Source organism: Lathyrus oleraceus, chromosome 4 (genome assembly GCF_024323335.1).
Source record: "Lathyrus oleraceus cultivar Zhongwan6 chromosome 4, CAAS_Psat_ZW6_1.0, whole genome shotgun sequence".
Classification (NCBI taxonomy): Eukaryota; Viridiplantae; Streptophyta; class Magnoliopsida; order Fabales; family Fabaceae; genus Lathyrus; species Lathyrus oleraceus.
In genome coordinates this window covers 485,601,974-485,625,152 of record NC_066582.1, presented here as the reverse complement: position 1 = coordinate 485,625,152, position 23,179 = coordinate 485,601,974, and the positions used below count along the sequence as shown (strand labels likewise).

General features: G+C 36.7%; 1 long non-coding RNA gene across 1 annotated transcript; it reads right to left on the bottom strand.

The window, feature by feature from the left end:
- Positions 1-18,804: 18,804 nt before the first annotated feature.
- Positions 18,805-19,614, bottom strand: LOC127076465 (uncharacterized). The gene is made up of 3 exons (XR_007786817.1): positions 19,332-19,614; positions 19,115-19,215; positions 18,805-19,015 (listed from the first exon to the last, which is right to left on the bottom strand). It is a non-coding gene; the product is annotated as an uncharacterized LOC127076465 (long non-coding RNA).
- Positions 19,615-23,179: the final 3,565 nt, after the last annotated feature.

Genomic DNA, 23,179 nt, shown 5'->3' with positions numbered 1-23,179 from the left:
TTATGATGTTTTATAATTCACTTAAGGGCACCGTACATTACGGTATTCCTTAATTACTCTATCTCTCATCAATCCGTCCTTTGTGTGTGACCCTATAGGTTTTCGCGACATTGGCAATTATATTAAATCACGTATTTAACATAATAAACAGTGAGCGGTATCTAGCAACACATACCTGCTACCTAAGACACGAAAATGTCATGTGATCTGACAAATCCTTCTGTGATAATAATTATGTGTATAATTACCCTTTTGCCCTTATGTCTATATTGAACACAAGGCATAGACCGTGTCATCCTTGTCCGGTTCAATATTGGGCCCATAGGCATTTATCCTGTTACGCAGGATGGGCAAATTCCATCTAGGTCACTCATGTCCCTTAGCATGCTTCGTGGAGTATCCATCAACTGTCTTTATGGTCATCCAATTACGGACAATGTTTGATCAGCAATAAGGCACTCGACTCTACATCTAGGGTCCATAGTGGTTTCAGGTCGAAGGGTGGTATACACCATTATCACCATGAGAATAACTTATGACACTTTGCATAACATTCTATATAGTATTCTCATAGCGGGTCAATCCAGTATAAATATTACTCTTAATATTCATACCTATGTTTAAGACTTGATAACTCTTTATCCATGATCCATGAGATGTGATCATCAGTCTATAAACATAATAGTCTTCATGCTTTAATGTTATCCCACTTCACAATAAAGCTTGACTACAGATACTTTAAGAATAGTGTCCTTATGTTTAATGTGATCTCATGATTAAGTCATACTTGATACATTAAACGAACTAGCTATTCTAGGAACTTTATTAAACAAACATAATAAATAAAAAGCCTTTTATTATTAATAAATAATTCGATACAAGTACCAAAAGTATTGGCCTCTAGGGCTTACACCAACAAGATGATGTGGTCGATGATGAAGGTGGGATGGTACACAATGCTTTCTATGAAGATATCGAACCAGTCAATGCAGCTGAGGCATTGAAGGATTCGAAGTGGGTGAAAGCAATGAATGAGGAACTGAAGCCCATCGAAGACAACAACATCTGGTCACTCGTCAAATTGCATCAAGACAAGAAGGAAATCGATGTGAAGTGGGTATACAAGGTGACGTTGAATCCTAAAGGTAAAGTAACTCGGCACAAGGCAAGACTTGTGGCGAAAGGATTTCTTCAGAAGGAAGGAATCGACTTCGATGAAGTTTTTGCACCTGTTACTAGGATCAAAATAATCAGGTTGGTTATTGGTCTAGAAAACATGAAAAACTGGCACTCATGTTAGATGGATGTGAAATGTGAATTCTTGGATGGGCCCTTAGATGAAGAAGTGTATGTTGTACAACCAGCTGAGTTTGCTAAACAAGGCGAAAAAAGCAAGGTATACAGGCTGCATAAAGCCCTATATGGACTTAAGTAAGCTTCAAGAGCTTGGAATAAGAAGATAGACAGTTTCCTATGGCAAAGGAATTTGTGAAGTGCACACATGAGCATGAAGTATATGCAATAAGAAGTGATAGTAAATTTATTATATTATGTCTCTATGTCGATGACCTGTTAATAAGAAGAAGTTGCAAGAAGGAGATTGAAGATTTCAAACATGACCTAACTGAGGAGTTTGAAATGTCATACTTGGGGAATCTCTCATATTTCCTTGGCATCGATTTCTGCAAGAGTGGTAGAGGTTTGATGATGCACCAAAGAAGATGTATAGGTGAAATACTCAAGAGATTTGAGATGCAAGATTGCAACCCAACTTCGACTCCAACTAAGCCCATATTGCAACTGTCAAAACAGACAGATGAAGATGATGTCGATCCAACATAGTATAGAAGACTCATTGGATCACTTCGATACCTTTGTCACACAAGGCCTAATCTAGCATACGGTGTAGGTATATTTAGTAGATTCATGCAGAAGCCAAAGGTATCACACCTATCAGCGACGAAGAGGATACTAAGGTATCTGAAAGGAACTCTCGACTACGACATCTTATTTTCTGCAGCTGATGAAGGAAAATAATATAAGCTAGTGGGATACACCGACTCAAGTTAATGTAGTGATTTTGAGGATAGAAAATCCACAGGTGGATATGTGTTTATGCTAGGTGGTGCACTAGTTGCTTGGAGTTCAAGAAAGAAACCAGTAGTGGCATTATCATCGTGTGAAGCATAGTACATAGCTGCTTCTCTTTGTTCATGTTAAGTAACTTGGATGATGAATTTGGTCGAAGAGATTACAGTGAAGAATCATGAAGCGGTTACCATGAAGATTGACAACATGTCTCTTATCAGTCTGGCTAAGAATCCGATGACGCATAGATGATGCAAACACATCGAAATGAGGTTCCATTATCTTTGAGAGCGGGTAGCAAAAGCGAAGCTGAACTTGGAACACTGCAGAATTGAGAATAATATTGCAGACATCATGACGAAAGGGGTGCAGGTCAAAGTGTTCAAGAAGTTAAGGTCTATGATGAATATAGATAGCTTAGACACAACGAATTAGGTGGTGTGTTTAATTATAATTCCTTGTGCCAAAGAAGGTTGCTCGACAGAAGTAAGGAAATGTCGAATCATCTAGGTTTCAAAATGTCGAAGAGCATTTCGATAGTAATGTTAGACATAGCTTTGTTTGTTTGTTTAGTTGAGTTGGTTAGGGCCTTGCTTGAGAAACAAGCAAGCCCAAAATCTATAAATAGGGAGTAACCCCTATTGTTGTAAACACCTTGAGTCTTGCAGTTGCAAAAGGAATAAAGAATCGCAGTTTGTGAGAAGATAGAAACTCTGCATAATCAATTCATTTTATTCCCTCTCTATATACACTCTAACCATTTTATTTTCCCAATTCAATTTTATTTTCTTGTTTTCATCATCATTGTGTAGCGATACAATCTTGCAATCAAGGTTGGTTGATTCACTCGAGTGAAGAGTGAAGAATAAGAGAGAATTTGATCGGTTGATTGAATCTTGTTCATCAAGATTGACTCGGAGGTACTCAAAGTTTTGGGTTTAATTCTAACACTTATTCATAGTAATTATTCATAGTAAGTATAACTAATTAATATGCTTTATGTTTTTCAAACAAGAAGAATATATCATACATTTATTCTTTAAGTGCTCAATTGCAATTTTGGTTTGAAACAAGGTGTCTCCATGGTTATGAGCAGTTGTGCAAATGGATTATGCAGGAAAATATCACTTCATTCATTTTAAAACATTGATGAAGGGTAAAACGTCAAAAAAATTGAAGAGTTTAGTTTAGTTAACTACTTTGTGTTTGTGGTTGAAGAGTTATGATGCTCTATTCAAAGGAGTAATAAAGGAGTCATAAGTGACGTTCATGGAATATTAGAAAGTATCAAAATAATATATAACTTATCTTGGTTTGTACTAAGACTCAAGATATTTTTAATTTTAATCTCTCACTTTGGTGTAGTAACCTTTTGGATTGTCTTCAAAGTGGTTAAGATTATTATTGTAATAAATTTAATATCCTTGTACTCGCTTAATATAATTTTTTATAAAAAAAATCAATGAGACTTTGAAAATCTTTGTAAGCAAAATTTATTATGTTAATTTTTCTCTCAATTTAAGTAATACTACTATTAGTTTAGTATATATCAAATAAGACAAACATTGTATCATAGAGCTCTCGATTTTTGGGGCTCGCCTGCGTATAAATCCTAGTTGTCGTCGTCAATAGCATTTTTACTCTTGCCTTTCATTGTAGATTATTACTACTTTTTTCCATAATCTTTCCTAGATTTTCACTATTTAGTATTTTTATTCTGTTTCTAGTTTTTATTTAACATTGCTCACTATGCACTCTCATTCAACCTATTTAGAGACAAACTCTCCCACAAACGACCATACCATTCTGGCCGCCACCCCTAGATATGCGGTCTCCAAATCAGCATCACCTCCGACCACCACACTCGCCATCACACGAAGTTGCAGTGACCTCTATTTTCGGGAATCCTGACGTCATTTTGCTTGTTTGACCTTACACTTTCTGTTTTGCTAGTCAAAATAAAATTTCGACATACTACGATTTTTATGTTTTTTTTGTTATGACTGTTTTTTTAGGTCATTCCTTCAACGCTTGTTTTTCAAATGGAAGGAGTTATAAATTATGGTACACCTTCAACAATTAATGGTATAGGAGTTTTCACTCTTAATGTTTTACTGTTTGTGCTAATACTCCTAAGAATGCTTGGATTCTTGACTCTGGTGTTTCTTATCATATGACGTTTGATTCCATATTATCATCTTTGTATACTTCACCTTCAAGTATATGACTGTTATTGATGGTTCTCATGCTCGCATTGTTGGCATTGGAAATATTGACTTACATTTTTCATTTAAGTTACAATATGTACTTCATGTTCCTACACTTTCCAACGGTTTATTTCCATCCACAAGCCTACCCGTGATCAGAATGGTATAATAAAAAATTTACTTCTCATTGTATTTTTTAGGACCTTACCATGGGTGATACGACTGGAACTGTTAAAGAAAAAAAAGATATTGTCCAAAAATATTGTCCTTCCGTCTCTAAATTGAGTATTCCTCTTCTACCTCACAAATTTGGCTTCACCAAAAACGTCTTGGACATCCTCCATTTTATATAATTATTTATATGTTTACATGTTTACATGTTTGTTCTTACAACATTATGTTGAGTCTTTTAAGTGTTATGTTTTTCAGTTGGCAAAAAACAATTGCGCCTTGTTTCCTTCCAGTTTTAATATAAGTGTTAAACCATATAATATTTATGTTTAAGGTCATCTTTAGCCTAAGGGAGACAACATAAATGAATAAGATTCTGAGTTCAAGTTTTTTAACCTTGGTCCTAGCCTCTCGAGAGCACATATCTCTCTTTCCACTTTTGAAAATGAGCCTACAATTATTCTCGGTCCTCCAATGTCTTCTATTTTACAGGAATTAGGGCCTTCAACACCAACTCAGGTACATTAGAGAAGAAGTAAACCATACCCTCTCTAGAAAAAAAATGTAATTGTTTAAACGGAGATAAGTAGTGAAAAATATTCTTCTAGTAGTGATTCTATGATTTCTGATCATTCTGATACTAACCATAATGAGTTACCTATTGCCATGAGAAGAGAAAAATTATATAATTTCCCTCTTTATATATAGACATCATATTTCTAAATTTGGATATTCTAAGAACCACTCTCCGCAATATCAGAGTTTTATTGCATGAACAAAAACACTAGTGTTGCCCGAACAGCAACACATCTACTCAGTCCACGTGAACAGGTGTCTTCAATCTTAGTGCTAATTAATCTGAATGAATACTTTGAAATATATATATATATATATATATATATATATATATATATATATATATATATATATATATATATATATATATACACCAGAGGTCCTTTAGAATATTTAATTGTAACATGTTGATCCTTTCAGTTTTTTTTGCTACATATCATTTCTTTAAGTTACATAACTTCTACAACATTGGTCATTTTTTATGAATACATTCCATAAATGCATAGTTGTCATTAACCGTGTTTATGTGGTTGTAACGTTGTTGAGATGACTGTAACTTTTTTTGAGATGTAATTATTTTAAATTAACCTTTATCTAATTAGATAAAATCCCTTAATTTAAGCAGCATCCCTAAACCTAATCCCGAAAATTCCAAACTGAGAAAGGGAAAGGAGTTGCTGCGAATGAACAAGGAAGATGAGGGATTTGACAAAGACGAACTCAGAAGAAAAGCATTGAACATTGAGGTAATTATCATTTTCCATACGAAAATGTATTTTCTTTATTTAAGTTTAGGGTTTTGTATGTGGTCCCTTATAGCTTTAATGAATTCTAAAGTGTACAACTCTCTTCCCAAAATGGATGTTTTTTTTTATTGACTTTCATCATGGGGGACAATTATTGATAGGGGTACATATGTAGGAGGGATAGTGTCAAAATGGAAGTGTGATGGTGATAGATGAAGTTATTTTTAATTTTTTTTTTTTGTTAAAGAAATGGGGTATTCTGGAGCACTTGAAATGTGGTATGATCTTGCTGGTACATTAAAGGAATGTGGTAAAGAAATATGGCGTTGTTAAAGAAATGTGGTATCCTGATGTAGTAGATGTAGTTGATGCCCAACATGTACTAACTTATGTCCAACCCACAGAACAAAAAACTGAGGGTCAACCTGAGATGCCTGACACCCTGCATAAGATACCTGACACTGACACTCTGCCTGAGATACCTGACATTGACACCCTGCCTGAGATTCATGAACAAAATGCAAAAACTGTTGAGAGTGACTGTCATACCCCGATTTTGGTCCTGAATTTTTTATTTTTATTTGGCACTTGGCCTAAAATTCATTTGCATACATTCATTCCCAAATCCATTTTGTTTATTGATAGACATTGGTCATTATCTAGCTTCAAGATTCATGTTTAATTTCATCAATTCATTTCCATTCAAATCATGCTCATATGAGACCGTTCAAGGCAATTACATTTCCAAACCATAAACCATCCCCATTACAACATGGCCATGAATTACAAAGTCATCTTCCAAAGGACAAACATTTTAAAACCATAAACATGGACTTGGCGTTCACTTGATCCAACCTACACCAATTCACATTTTCACTTAAACCATACAATATTTCAATCCCAATTCAAATCAATATCATTCCATGTTCCAAAATGCTAATTTCATATAACAACTATCATATAATCATACACTTCCCATTTCATTCAAAATCAAATTACAAATAACATTTCAAGTACATTTGCACCATTTCACATTTCCATACAATTCCAGCCATGTCTTACATGCTTTACACTGCATTGATTTGGTTCCAAACTACATCCAAGCTATAGCCCACACATGCTTACAATGATTAACTCATATACAAATCCAAACATTCCATTCAATTACCAACTTCAAATTCAAAATTCAAGGTTCAAGTACATAATCATGTTGATACCTTACATATGAATCAAATTCAAAAATACAAGCTCATGACATAAGGTTCTAACATTTAATTCAAATTCCTAAGCATTAACATCCACCATCTTCATGCTTTCATATCATCATCTCCTTCTATCCCAAGTTACTTTTTCTTCCATGGAGGTTCCTACAAAACAAAGTAATCAAAAGGCCATGAATTTCACACACAAGAACCGCTTGCTTTCTTTTTCAACAAGCATCAGAGCATCATTGTGGTTTGTACTTACCACTGGTTCTTAACATGATCATTATGAATACCCTGCAAATAAACACAGGCCAGGATTTTTTGTCAACTTATATGTTAGAGATTGAGATTAGACTTTCTGATTTTAAGCCACTTGCATCCCATGGATCATCTTTGCTTCCTTTCTGGGTGCACTCTGACAGGAAGATTAAAGTACTTGAAAGTTTAATCAATGATGAATTGTTGCAAACTGATATATTAGAAGATGGTGAAATTGAGGACAAATATGTACCTGTAATTGGAGAATTGAGTGAGCAACATAATGGTGTAAGCAAGGAGTCTGAAGTAGGCCACAACGAAAACAAAGAAAGTTTTCTTACTTCTGAAGCTTCTAATGGATATCAGGCTGATGCTTCAGCTGTAGCATTAAAGGACATGAGTAATAAATTTTCCTGCGATATTCAGCACATTCCATTATCTATTTCTACTGATAGTCATATGGAAACAAGTCTACAAGATATCATGGAGAGCAACCTACAGCGTACCATGAGTAAGCCAAAACAGAATTGTAACAGAAAAACAGGAAGCCAAGCCATACAAGAATGACCCTGAGATATTGGCAATGACAAAACTCATAGCAGCCTATCAACGGAATGAAATATTGGAATTTGAGAAAATTCTGAAGAGTAACAGACGAACCATCAACATATATCCACATCACAGAAATTCACACAGCGCTCATATTGTGCATCAAACGGCTAAGGATATGGGACTTACCTGCCAGAGGAGAAGGTTGTGGTCTGAGTAAAACCGGCGTCTGAACAAATTCAGGATGGTTGTTACTTGTGAGAAGTGGTCGTTAGGTTGGTGACTCGTTTCATGGTGGATTCGAACTTCGGCCTGTTGTGAAAGCTTGAACCTTCAACAGTGAATTGACAAATCTACTTCAAATAACGATGCTGCAGAAAAAACAATGTATTGAAGAGTGCAAGACAACAAAGTGAAAGCAATGTATTGGCTTAAACGCACCTTTTCCAAGAGTTTCACAAATCCAAACACTTCAACAGAATCCAATTCCACACAACAATGGGATTACCGACGAACTCATAAACCACGTCAAATCATTCACCATTGACACCTTCAAAATTTCCCTCTCAAAGATGAAGATGAATTCAGTTATAGTGAGGAAGTACAATCTGATTCAACAAGAGTTCGAAAGGATATTTCTCAGTGGCAAGAGAGGCATATTCACTGCAGTAAAACAAAATAACTATCAAGCAGTAAAATCCCAAAAAATTTCCCAATTTGGAATTGAGACAAAAACGTAGAAGAAAGCAAAACCCAGTTTACCTGTTCCAACCCAAGCATCGATTAGGGCGACCGAACCCTGACCACCCAGAAGGGGGTTTTGCAGGATACTCTTTTGAGCTCCATATGCCATCCTGAAAACCCTAATTCGTAGAGGATAAATAGTGAAGGGATTAGTGAGGAGAGGGGGGCTACAATTCGAAAACGAAAAATTGAGGCGGAAAAGAATCTCAAAAAACCCTAAATCCCAAAATCAGACCTGGATTGAAGAAGCGGAGGAGTGAGTTTTAAACTTCATCGTCTCTGTCGTTTTCGCCGAAGGTGAGCCTCTTTCTTTTTGTTTCTCCTTAAAACCATGGATCCTTGCATTTTAGAGTGAGAGAGATTGTGTGGTACGCGAGAGCGATTGAGGACGGAGTGATTGAGGAAGGTTGAGGACGAGCGTATGATGGAGAGATTGAGAGAGCATTGTGAGATTGGGAACGGGATTGAGAGATTGAGAGAGGGAGAGTCTGTCCCTTCGTGAACGCCAATTCATTCATTTTCTTTTTTTTTATTATTTACTTTAAGTGTGTTTAAAAACCATTTAATCTCCACTAATTGAACGTTTAGAGTTCTCAATGGTCATTAACTATGATTTATTGGTTTAGGTTTTAGTTAAATGTTTTTTAATATTCCCAATTCCTAACCTCTAAAATCCAACAGCCAAGCGGCTGGGTTGTTTTTGGGGTAATCCAACCGTCTTTTTTATTATTATTATTATTTTGGTTTTATTTTCTTTAAATTTTTTGTTCCAATCTTTTCTTGATTTATAAAGCCCATTTGACATTGTAAATGATAACTAATTATAAGTGGCCTGGTGGAGAGGAGTGGTTTCTAGGTCTTTAGTGTAGTGGGTTCGATACCTCTATGTGTAGTTTTTTTTCTTTTAACATTTTCTTTTATGTTTATGCTTTATTACTCATAGTTTTTTTATTATTGTTTAATAACATAGATTTGTTTTCTTTTAATTGCATCATTCATTCAAAACCATTTTAAAATTATTAAAATCACATTTTTTCTCGATTCAATGTCGAGCCCATTTTCATACCCTTGTAAGTCGATTGCTTTTAAGCATCGCCATCAACCTCACATGGCTTACTCTTGGGCCTTCTTACAATGAGCTCGTAAGCAACATCAACTAAACTTTCAATAATTTCAAACCTCGGTACTTTAATTGTTTTAATTTAATATTCAAATCGTTTTCCAAATAAAACGTGAAGAAAAAGATTACCTGGATGGAATGTCCAGTCGTAATCCCGAATATTAGGCTCAAGCTGTAAGAGCTTGTAAGCCGTTAATATTCGTCTTCTCTTTAATATTCAAATCGTTTTCCAAATAAAACGTGAAGAAAAAGATTACCTGGATGGAATGTCCAGTCGTAATCCCGAATATTAGGCTTAAGCTGTAAGAGCTTGCAAGCCGTTAATATTCGTCTTCTCTTTCATATTCCAATATTCAAAATCATTTTCTAAATAAAAGTTGGAAGAAGAAGGTTACCTGGATGGAATGTCCAGTCGTAATCCCGAATATTAGGCTCAAGCTGTAAGAGCTTGCAAGCCATAAATATTCGTCTTCTCTCCAAAATAGTTATGAATATCTAAACCATTTTCTTAATAAAGTTGGAAGAAAAAGATTACCTGGATGGAATGTCCAATCGTAATCCCGAATATTAGGCTCAAGCTGTAAGAGCTTGCAAGCCATAAATATTCGTCTTCCCTCCAAAACATTCATAAATATTCGAATCATTAGCAATATTGGAAAGAAACAGACTGCCTGGGTGGAATGTCCAGACGTAGTCCCGAGTATTAGACCCAAGCTGTAAGAGCTTGTAGGTCACAAGTACTCGTCTTTCAAACTTCAAAATACCTAATTCATACCTTAATACTTTTTCAATAAAGATGGAAATGGAACATGGTGTATACCGTGCACTCCTGAGGCTAGGATTCGAGATGTATATCTCGCTCATCCAAGTTCTCGCCATCACTCAAAATACATCCAACCGATCAAACTCTTTTCTCGCCGTCGTGCGACTAATCAAAAACCTTTTAAAATGAAAGATATATTGTCTTAAGAGATACAAAACAATGTTTCGGCCACGATTGTTGAGTAGAGATAAATAACGCTTTTCCGAATGTAGATTTATAAATCCGTTCGATGTGTGGTATGCGTTCACTCCTCATCTGTTTTGGGTAAAACGATGTTTTCGTCGATTAATACAATATAGCTTTCGCTAAAATCGACCAACAAACAAACATTTTTCTACCCAGAACTACGTAAGCCTTGATTTCTCTTTTGAGATACGTAGGAGCAGGATTTTTAAATCTTGTCAGGCCCACTAATAAAAAACTTAGGTTTAGTCCTTCGTTAAAAAATCCAAAAACATCTCTTCTCATCCTTCCTTTCTTTCCCACCTAATAATTCGAAAAGCCTAACATTTCTAACTAACATTAACGCACACAACTGACCTAATGGTTCCCGTTGAGTACAACGGACGTGAGGGGTGCTAATACCTTCCCCTTGCGTAATCGACTCCCGAACCCTGATATTGGTTGCGATGACCATATCTTATCCTTTCATTTGTCTTGGGTTTTATCGATATTTCCCCTTTCCTTTTTAGGAATAAATAAAGTTCGGTGGCGACTCTGTTCAGTCCATCATTGCGAGCGTGCGATCGCGCTTCGCTTTGAAGTCGTATCCCCATTTTTTTCGAGGTGCGACAGATGGCGACTCTGCTGGGGACATGGCAAATCCCTAAGTGAGTCAAGCCTAGTTAGGACGTTTGTGTGCCTTTGTTTGTTTAATTTTTGTGGCTTTTCCCTTATTTGTTGCTTTTTATTATCTTTATTATATTGATATATTTGTTGTATTGATTCGATTATGGTTTGGTACTTGGATACTCTGATTGCAAACCATGTGGGAAAGACTTTTTACCCGAGTCTCGAGTAAAAACATAAGATAGGACGAGGTTGAGTAGTGCGGGTCCGCGAGATGTATTTCTCGTTGGGTCGGTACGAGAACCTCACTTAGAGTAGATTCTTGAGAGGATGTTGTCGCTCAGCAAGTAAGTTGCCGTAAGCTTCGATATTTTCTTTAGGATCCATGACTCTGAGAACCATTTGTAGAACCTTAGTTCTTTGCCCAACTAGGAAAGATGGTTGCGTAGTGTGGGTCTGCGAGATGTATTTCTCGTTGGATCGATGCGCGAACCTCACTTAGAGTAGATTCTTTAGATGGAGTTGATGCCCGGCAAGTAAGTTGCCGCAGGTAGCAAACAGTCTAATGGAACCATGACTCTAGGAACCTTTGTAACCCTAGATCATACCCGGTGAGAACCTATTCTTGGAGAGCAATCTGATTCATCAGTATCTCAGACTTTTGAACCCGTGTATTGAGAAAAAAAAACAAATATGCATGGCTTGCATTGCATTCATTCACATTTCATTGCATCTGCATCTCATCATAACGCATGTCATTTTCCAGACAAAATACAAAAAAACTCATCCATCCTTTGTCCGTGATAAGCAAAGTGATTCTCAACACGCGTTTAGAACAAAGAACCATGTCTCAGGAGATGATGGACGAGCTAAGGAAAAGCCAAGAAGCACTGAAGGAGGAACTTAATCTTTTGAAGAGTCAAATGAGGTGGGTTTTGGAAGACTGCAAGTCTTGTTGGGAAAAGAGGGTCACCCAATATACACTGCTGCAACAAAGAGAGCTACTACCCCGCATCCATCCGATGTTACCTCAAGTCAAGGGAAGTTCTATGTGGCAACTCCTCATTTACCAGTATATGGGCATCCCTCAAGACGTCATCATCAACATTCTCTGGCTATTGCTCCTCAAAGTCACCAAAGCCAGGTTCAGAACAAAAATCAGAATCAAAACAAGGGGAACAAGGATCACAATGACTCGATTCCGGTGCCATATAGCAAGCTCTACCCGCAACTAATCCAAAATGCTTTGGTGACCCCTCGAGCTCTCACACCTGTGTCACCAGACCTGCCATGGTACAATCCAAATGCAACATGTGAATTCCATAAAGGGGCATTAGGACATGACCTGGATTCTTGCTTAGCGCTAAAAGCCTTGGTACGAGAACTCATTAACAAAAAGAGCTTAGTCTTTGAAGAAGATCACCCGAAGATCAAGTGCGAATACCATACTGGGACAATGGGACACTCCATCGAGGAATGCAAGAGTTTTAAGCTCAAGTTGCAAGGATTGATTGACATAAGGTCACTAACACTCAAGGAGGAAGGCTCAGGTACATATACCTTGATTTCTGAGCCAGGTAATGAGAAAGGGAAAGGACCCTTGACACCCCTCAAGGTTTTGTACCACAAGGAAGATGTCAGGGATGTGGCTAATGAGCTATCATTGTTTCCTGGTAAGAGCATTGAGATACCACCTTGGATTTCCAATGTCACGACCCATACCAATGAAAGAAAAGGAGAAGTGAGTAGTGGATCCAAGAGGATTGCGTTCAACGATGAGAATGAAAGAAAAGAATTTGAAGATCATCATGCCAATGTCGAAAAGCTTGTTGATCCAAACCTTCAAGTTTGAAGAAGTCAATTCCCTAAAGCTGGCAATCATTTGGTTGTTTCAACATTTCTTTTGTAGTTTCTTTGCATGTTGGTTGTTATTTGCTTTTAAACATTGTTGTTTTATTTGAATTGGTAAGATTAATGAAATGTTTATGCATCTTTTGAATTGATCCATTCGTATTCACTCGTTTTTCATTTATGTTAAAAAACAAAAATACTCCTCTCATTCACTTTTGTTTATCAAACTGTTGTGTTAACAAAGATTGGAGGGAGGATGATGAAAACGAAACACCTGAAATTGTTGTGGTATGCTTTTGAGTAAACCTTGTCGATGATGTAAGGCATTGTTTCAAATCCCCAAACACTGAAGAGATAAGGAGTTAATCCCTAGTCAACCACTTTGAGCCTAGAAGTTGGTGTTTATTTCGGATCTAAAACCCTTAATCGTAACCTGGGGCAGGGTAGTTAGGTTCAGATAGTTTGATCATGCAGTCGATCTTTCAAAAATCGTCCATATATACACCCTCCAATTAGGTTCAACCACATGTTATCCTTCGCGCACATGTTGAAGTGTCGAAGAAGTTGAGAAAAGATAAAATTAGTATTGGTTGATCCTCATCCACCAATAATGTGGCAGTCAACACCTTTAAAAAATAAAAAAAAAAAGCCCACTAGGTCAAATACCACAAAATGACTTAGGCAAAAGTTAGGGCATCCCGATGGACCAAAAAAAATTCAGAGAAGCGGTCCAGGCAAAATTAGGGAATAAAGAAAATCAATCAAAAGAGGTCATTAAATCCTCGACAAAAAACAAAATAAGGTGACTGCCATTTCAAGAAAATTCGTCTTGAATCCTCATCACACCTTCGAACCCTCTTGGAAGTCGAATGCGTGTATTGAATTAACTGAAAATAGGAATTGGGGATCATCAAGAAGAAGGGGTGGGTAAAAATAAATTTTGAGCCTTATATCCTTTTGTTTCAAAAAACCGTGAACCAGACCACGTTACAACCCTTAAAAGACCTAATTGAGGCAGGGTTTATTTTGAAAGCATACTATAACAAGGTTGTGTTAACTTGACTCCAAACGATTTTTGTTAATCATGTGATGGCACCAACTTGCATACTGTGAATGACTTGATCACCATTGTGTTCTTATCAATGACTCGTTCACTGTATTTCACCCATTCATATCAATAAACTTTGATTTCAAATTGTTGCATAAGCATTGAATTAAAATTACCATTTTTGAATGAACAATCTTATTTGCGAGTCAACACTTAGCATCAAAGAAATTCAATACACAGTTGAGGAACTTGATGGAGTGAAAGAAGTCTAGTCAGGGGCAAATCATTTTGAGCATCGGTTAATTCGAGCTAGTCACCCTAAGGGTCATCTAGCCAAGAGTAATCTGCTTCAAGAATCAGACCGGGGCAAGCCACCTCAGAGCTCAGTAAGTCCAATCACTCCAAGGTTCAGTTAACTAAGAGTAATTTGCTTCAAGACTTAGACTGGGGCAAGCCACCTCAGAGCTCAATGAGTCCAACTATCCAAAAGACAGTCAACCAAGAGTCTGCCATTCCAACATTTGGTTAGTCAAGTTCAGACTACTGCAAGTTACAAACACTTGGGGCAAGCCATCTCGAGATAGTCTCATGGCAAGTCGTTTCTAAACTCACTTTCAAAGTGAACATCTCCAAGATCCCAACAAACTGGGGCAAGATAAGCCACAGAGGGGCAGAACCTATTTCTTCGTGCTTTCAAACTGTCCAAACAAATTCTGCCATACGTCAACAACTATTGAGTTTAAGACGAGTGCCCGAAAATTATGCTAGCACGATTCATTAATCCTCCAAAAGGATCCATTGGCTAAGTTGTGGCCATCAAACTGGATAGAATCCTCCCTTGACAACATCTATCATAAAATATTCGGTTGAGTTCTCGGTGTTGAGGAATCATGAGCTTCCATAAAAAGCCTTTACAAACTCCCAGTCTGCCCAGTGTCGGCATTCTCATAATCATGATCATTCATATATCATGCATAAAAGGAAATTCAAATCATGCATAGCCGAAATGTACTTCGTGCTCATTTTGCATTGACTCAGGTCTTGTTGTCGATCCTATGATCCTTTGACCTTTGATTCCAGTTTGTATTTGGTGCCCTTAAACCCACATCCGGTTTTCGCAGTCATTTTCAAATCCAATTTTTGTTCAATACCATTCAGGTCATATATGAACTTGTTGTTGAGCTTTTATTCCGGGGTCAGGTCATACTTGAATCTGCTCTGAAGAGTTTTTCCAATTTTTGTTCAATACTATTCAGGTCATATATGAACCTGTTGTTGAGCTTTTATTCCGGGGTCAGGTCATACTTGAATCTGCTCTGAAGAGTTTTTCCAATTTTTGTTCAATACTATTCAGGTCATATATGAACCTGTTGTTGAGCTTTTATTCCGGGGTCAGGTCATACTTGAACCTGCTCTGAAGAGTTTTTCCTTTTGTTCAATACCATTCAGGTCATATATGAACCTGTCATTGAACCCTTATTCCGGTGTCAGGTCATACTTGAACCTGCTCTAAAGAGTTTTTCCTTTTGTTCAATACCATTCAGGTCATATATGAACCTGTCATTGAACCCTTATTCCGGTGTCAGGTCATGCTTGAACCTGCTCTGAAGAGTTTTTTCTCTGTTTGTTCAATACTATTCAGGTCATATATGAACCTGCTGTTGAACCCTTATTCCGGTGTCAGGTCGTACTTGAACCTGTACTGAAGATTTTTCACTTTTGTTCAATACTATTCAGGTCATGTTTGAACCTGTTGTTGAGCTTTATTCCGGTGTCAGGTCATACTTGAACCTGTACTGAAGATTTTTCTCTGTTTGTTCAATCCTATTCAAGTCATATATGAACCTGTTATTGAACTTTTATCCATTGTCAGGTCATATATGAACCTGCCGTTCAATCCTATTCAGGTCATATATGAACCTGTTATTGAACTTTAATCTATTTGTCAGGTCATATCTGAACCTGTTATTGAACCCTTATTCCGGTGTCAGGTCATACTTGAACCTGCTCTGAAGATTTGTTTCTCTCTGTTTGTTCAATCCTATTCAGGTCATATATGAACCTGTTATTGAACTGTTATCCATTACCAGGTCATATATGAACCTATTGATACACTCTTTTTGAATTTTTTCTGAGTTCGTTAGGTCACATCTGGACCGGCTGTCAGAACTTCTTGATATTCCCCAGCATTGTCAGGTCATATATGAACCTGTTGTTGTGTTTTATTCCAGTATTGCCAGGTCATATCTGAACCTGCTGTTCCATTTTCTTTCTTATTTGGGTCTAGTAAGTCATATGTGAACTTACTACCGAAATCTCTTGTACTCTGAATGTCGTTTATCAAATTTCCCTTTGAGTACTCCCCAGTGGGTGCCTGATTCTCCAGCAGGATTTGTTTCCCCAGCAAGTTGTTTCTTACCATTTGTCTATCTCCCTTTGGATCATCAGTATTCCCCACATATTGGTCTGTCTAGTAGCATCTCCTGTCAAGGGTCCACCATATCCCTAGCAGGGAAGAAAATTAAAAAAAAAGAAAAAATCATGCATCCATGCATATCATATCATATCATATCATATCACATCATGTCATAGGGATTCAGGATCAAAATCCGGGTTTTCTTAATATTTAACCATCTCCCACTATGATCATATGAAGAGTGTCCTGCTTCATATTCTCTAGTAGAAGATACTTAAATAGGGGCAACTGTCATACCCCGATTTTGGTCCTGAATTTTTTATTTTTATTTGGCACTTGGCCTAAAATTCATTTGCATACATTCATTCCCAAATCCATTTTGTTTATTGATAGACATTGGTCATTATCTAGCTTCAAGATTCATGTTTAATTTCATCAATTCATTTCCATTCAAATCATGCTCATATGAGACCGTTCAAGGCAATTACATTTCCAAACCATAAACCATCCCCATTACAACATGGCCATGAATTACAAAGTCATCTTCCAAAGGACAAACATTTTAAAACCATAAACATGGACTTGGCGTTCACTTGATCCAACCTACACCAATTCACATTTTCACTTAAACCATACAATATTTCAATCCCAATTCAAATCAATATCATTCCATGTTCCAAAATGCTAATTTCATATAACAACTATCATATAATCATACACTTCCCATTTCATTCAAAATCAAATTACAAATAACATTTCAAGTACATTTGCACCATTTCACATTTCCATACAATTCCAGCCATGTCTTACATGCTTTACACTGCATTGATTTGGTTCCAAACTACATCCAAGCTATAGCCCACACATGCTTACAATGATTAACTCATATACAAATCCAAACATTCCATTCAATTACCAACTTCAAATTCAAAATTCAAGGTTCAAGTACATAATCATGTTGATACCTTACATATGAATCAAATTCAAAAATACAAGCTCATGACATAAGGTTCTAACATTTAATTCAAATTCCTAAGCATTAACATCCACCATCTTCATGCTTTCATATCATCATCTCCTTCTATCCCAAGTTACTTTTTCTTCCATGGAGGTTCCTACAAAACAAAGTAATCAAAAGGCCATGAATTTCACACACAAGAACCGCTTGCTTTCTTTTTCAACAAGCATCAGAGCATCATTGTGGTTTGTACTTACCACTGGTTCTTAACATGATCATTATGAATACCCTGCAAATAAACACAGGCCAGGATTTTTTGTCAACTTATATGTTAGAGATTGAGATTAGACTTTCTGATTTTAAGCCACTTGCATCCCATGGATCATCTTTGCTTCCTTTCTGGGTGCACTCTGACAGGAAGATTAAAGTACTTGAAAGTTTAATCAATGATGAATTGTTGCAAACTGATATATTAGAAGATGGTGAAATTGAGGACAAATATGTACCTGTAATTGGAGAATTGAGTGAGCAACATAATGGTGTAAGCAAGGAGTCTGAAGTAGGCCACAACGAAAACAAAGAAAGTTTTCTTACTTCTGAAGCTTCTAATGGATATCAGGCTGATGCTTCAGCTGTAGCATTAAAGGACATGAGTAATAAATTTTCCTGCGATATTCAGCACATTCCATTATCTATTTCTACTGATAGTCATATGGAAACAAGTCTACAAGATATCATGGAGAGCAACCTACAGCGTACCATGAGTAAGCCAAAACAGAATTGTAACAGAAAAACAGGAAGCCAAGCCATACAAGAATGACCCTGAGATATTGGCAATGACAAAACTCATAGCAGCCTATCAACGGAATGAAATATTGGAATTTGAGAAAATTCTGAAGAGTAACAGACGAACCATCAACATATATCCACATCACAGAAATTCACACAGCGCTCATATTGTGCATCAAACGGCTAAGGATATGGGACTTACCTGCCAGAGGAGAAGGTTGTGGTCTGAGTAAAACCGGCGTCTGAACAAATTCAGGATGGTTGTTACTTGTGAGAAGTGGTCGTTAGGTTGGTGACTCGTTTCATGGTGGATTCGAACTTCGGCCTGTTGTGAAAGCTTGAACCTTCAACAGTGAATTGACAAATCTACTTCAAATAACGTTGCTGCAGAAAAAACAATGTATTGAAGAGTGCAAGACAACAAAGTGAAAGCAATGTATTGGCTTAAACGCACCTTTTCCAAGAGTTTCACAAATCCAAACACTTCAACAGAATCCAATTCCACACAACAATGGGATTACCGACGAACTCATAAACCACGTCAAATCATTCACCATTGACACCTTCAAAAATTTCCCTCTCAAAGATGAAGATGAATTCAGTTATAGTGAGGAAGTACAATCTGATTCAACAAGAGTTCGAAAGGATATTTCTCAGTGGCAAGAGAGGCATATTCACTGCAGTAAAACAAAATAACTATCAAGCAGTAAAATCCCAAAAAATTTCCCAATTTGGAATTGAGACAAAAACGTAGAAGAAAGCAAAACCCAGTTTACCTGTTCCAACCCAAGCATCGATTAGGGCGACCGAACCCTGACCACCCAGAAGGGGGTTTTGCAGGATACTCTTTTGAGCTCCATATGCCATCCTGAAAACCCTAATTCGTAGAGGATAAATAGTGAAGGGATTAGTGAGGAGAGGGGTGCTACAATTCGAAAACGAAAAATTGAGGCGGAAAAGAATCTCAAAAAACCCTAAATCCCAAAATCAGACCTGGATTGAAGAAGCGGAGGAGTGAGTTTTAAACTTCATCGTCTCTGTCGTTTTCGCCGAAGGTGAGCCTCTTTCTTTTTGTTTCTCCTTAAAACCATGGATCCTTGCATTTTAGAGTGAGAGAGATTGTGTGGTACGCGAGAGCGATTGAGGACGGAGTGATTGAGGAAGGTTGAGGACGAGCGTATGATGGAGAGATTGAGAGAGCATTGTGAGATTGGGAACGGGATTGAGAGATTGAGAGAGGGAGAGTCTGTCCCTTCGTGAACGCCAATTCATTCATTTTCTTTTTTTTTATTATTTACTTTAAGTGTGTTTAAAAACCATTTAATCTCCACTAATTGAACGTTTAGAGTTCTCAATGGTCATTAACTATGATTTATTGGTTTAGGTTTTAGTTAAATGTTTTTTAATATTCCCAATTCCTAACCTCTAAAATCCAACAGCCAAGCGGCTGGGTTGTTTTTGGGGTAATCCAACCGTCTTTTTTATTATTATTATTATTTTGGTTTTATTTTCTTTAAATTTTTTGTTCCAATCTTTTCTTGATTTATAAAGCCCATTTGACATTGTAAATGATAACTAATTATAAGTGGCCTGGTGGAGAGGAGTGGTTTCTAGGTCTTTAGTGTAGTGGGTTCGATACCTCTATGTGTAGTTTTTTTTCTTTTAACATTTTCTTTTATGTTTATGCTTTATTACTCATAGTTTTTTATTATTGTTTAATAACATAGATTTGTTTTCTTTTAATTGCATCATTCATTCAAAACCATTTTAAAATTATTAAAATCACATTTTTTCTCGATTCAATGTCGAGCCCATTTTCATACCCTTGTAAGTCGATTGCTTTTAAGCATCGCCATCAACCTCACATGGCTTACTCTTGGGCCTTCTTACAATGAGCTCGTAAGCAACATCAACTAAACTTTCAATAATTTCAAACCTCGGTACTTTAATTGTTTTAATTTAATATTCAAATCGTTTTCCAAATAAAACGTGAAGAAAAAGATTACCTGGATGGAATGTCCAGTCGTAATCCCGAATATTAGGCTCAAGCTGTAAGAGCTTGTAAGCCGTTAATATTCGTCTTCTCTTTAATATTCAAATCGTTTTCCAAATAAAACGTGAAGAAAAAGATTACCTGGATGGAATGTCCAGTCGTAATCCCGAATATTAGGCTTAAGCTGTAAGAGCTTGCAAGCCGTTAATATTCGTCTTCTCTTTCATATTCCAATATTCAAAATCATTTTCTAAATAAAAGTTGGAAGAAGAAGGTTACCTGGATGGAATGTCCAGTCGTAATCCCGAATATTAGGCTCAAGCTGTAAGAGCTTGCAAGCCATAAATATTCGTCTTCTCTCCAAAATAGTTATGAATATCTAAACCATTTTCTTAATAAAGTTGGAAGAAAAAGATTACCTGGATGGAATGTCCAATCGTAATCCCGAATATTAGGCTCAAGCTGTAAGAGCTTGCAAGCCATAAATATTCGTCTTCCCTCCAAAACATTCATAAATATTCGAATCATTAGCAATATTGGAAAGAAACAGACTGCCTGGGTGGAATGTCCAGACGTAGTCCCGAGTATTAGACCCAAGCTGTAAGAGCTTGTAGGTCACAAGTACTCGTCTTTCAAACTTCAAAATACCTAATTCATACCTTAATACTTTTTCAATAAAGATGGAAATGGAACATGGTGTATACCGTGCACTCCTGAGGCTAGGATTCGAGATGTATATCTCGCTCATCCAAGTTCTCGCCATCACTCAAAATACATCCAACCGATCAAACTCTTTTCTCGCCGTCGTGCGACTAATCAAAAACCTTTTAAAATGAAAGATATATTGTCTTAAGAGATACAAAACAATGTTTCGGCCACGATTGTTGAGTAGAGATAAATAACGCTTTTCCGAATGTAGATTTATAAATCCGTTCGATGTGTGGTATGCGTTCACTCCTCATCTGTTTTGGGTAAAACGATGTTTTCGTCGATTAATACAATATAGCTTTCGCTAAAATCGACCAACAAACAAACATTTTTCTACCCAGAACTACGTAAGCCTTGATTTCTCTTTTGAGATACGTAGGAGCAGGATTTTTAAATCTTGTCAGGCCCACTAATAAAAAACTTAGGTTTAGTCCTTCGTTAAAAAATCCAAAAACATCTCTTCTCATCCTTCCTTTCTTTCCCACCTAATAATTCGAAAAGCCTAACATTTCTAACTAACATTAACGCACACAACTGACCTAATGGTTCCCGTTGAGTACAACGGACGTGAGGGGTGCTAATACCTTCCCCTTGCGTAATCGACTCCCGAACCCTGATATTGGTTGCGATGACCATATCTTATCCTTTCATTTGTCTTGGGTTTTATCGATATTTCCCCTTTCCTTTTTAGGAATAAATAAAGTTCGGTGGCGACTCTGTTCAGTCCATCATTGCGAGCGTGCGATCGCGCTTCGCTTTGAAGTCGTATCCCCATTTTTTTCGAGGTGCGACAGTGACCTTAATGAACAAAGTGATGATAGTGCATTAGGGTGAAGTTATGATGACTTTGATGATGAGGTATTAAGTTATGTAATTAATGAGGTCTTGGCAGGAGTAAGAGGCTTTGTTGCTAGTTAGAATGATCAACAAGTGGGTGAGCTAGATGTGGATGATTCAACTTAAGGAAAAAAAGGAAGGGTGGTAGACCAAAGAAAAAAATAGTCAAAGGAAGTTCCAACAAGAAAAGGGGAATACCTAAAAAACAAAGGGTAGATGATGCCATTTCTATTGATAATGACATCAAATGATGAAGATACACTTGATTTTGGGTTTGTTGAAAGGAGTAGAGGAAAAGTGATAGATATGGGTTTTTCATATTCAGATTATATATTTGAAGAGTTGGAAACTGATGAGGATATGAATAGTGACTATTCAAGTGAAGGTACTAAGGAAATTACCCATCATTTGTAATGTCTAAGAAGTTTGTGGATTATAAGTTGGTTTTGGGTACCATGTTCTCAACAAATGAGGAGTTTGAAGATGCAATAGAAAACTATGTTGTTAATAATGATTGAGATTTACACTTTATAAAGAATGATAAAACAAGGGTTAGAATGGGATGCAATAAAGGATGTGGATGTGTTGAATTATGTTACAAATTTCCAAATCAACACACCCTCAAGCATGGGAAAGGGAAATGAGAAAGGTTAATGAAGAGGCCTACAAATACTTGTTGAAGATTCCTTCTAGATTTTAGAGTATGTTTATGTTCAAGTATAACAATAAATGTGATGTCTTGGTTAACAATATGTCAGAAACATTCAATAGTGTTATAATTGAGCCAAGACAAAAGCCTATTGTAACAATGCTAAAGAATATAAGAGGGTACCTTATGGATAGATGGGCAACAAATAGAACCAAGATTGAGCTTATAATGAATGATTTTGTGCTTCCAAGAATTAAAAAGGTTTTGGAAAGACAAACTGAAATCTCAAGGTTCTTTATGGCTAGGTAATTATTGCACTTATTAAAATCTCACAATTATTGCACTTATTTTATCTCAGAATGTTAACTAACTCAGTGCATTTTTTATGTTAACAAGGCTTGCTGGTGATATGGTTTATGAAGTAAGGCACATAAATGTGACAGGAGACAAATTCACAATTGATCTCAAACAAAAGGAGTTCTCTTGTAAGAGTTGAATGCTCATTGGAATTCTATGCTACCATGCAACTATATGCATCCAAAGTAGAGTTTAAGACCTTGCATATTACAATCCTATCATGTATAGGAAATAGACTTATCAAGCTTGCTACAAACCGATCATATACCTAACCAATGGTGAAAACTTATGGGAAGA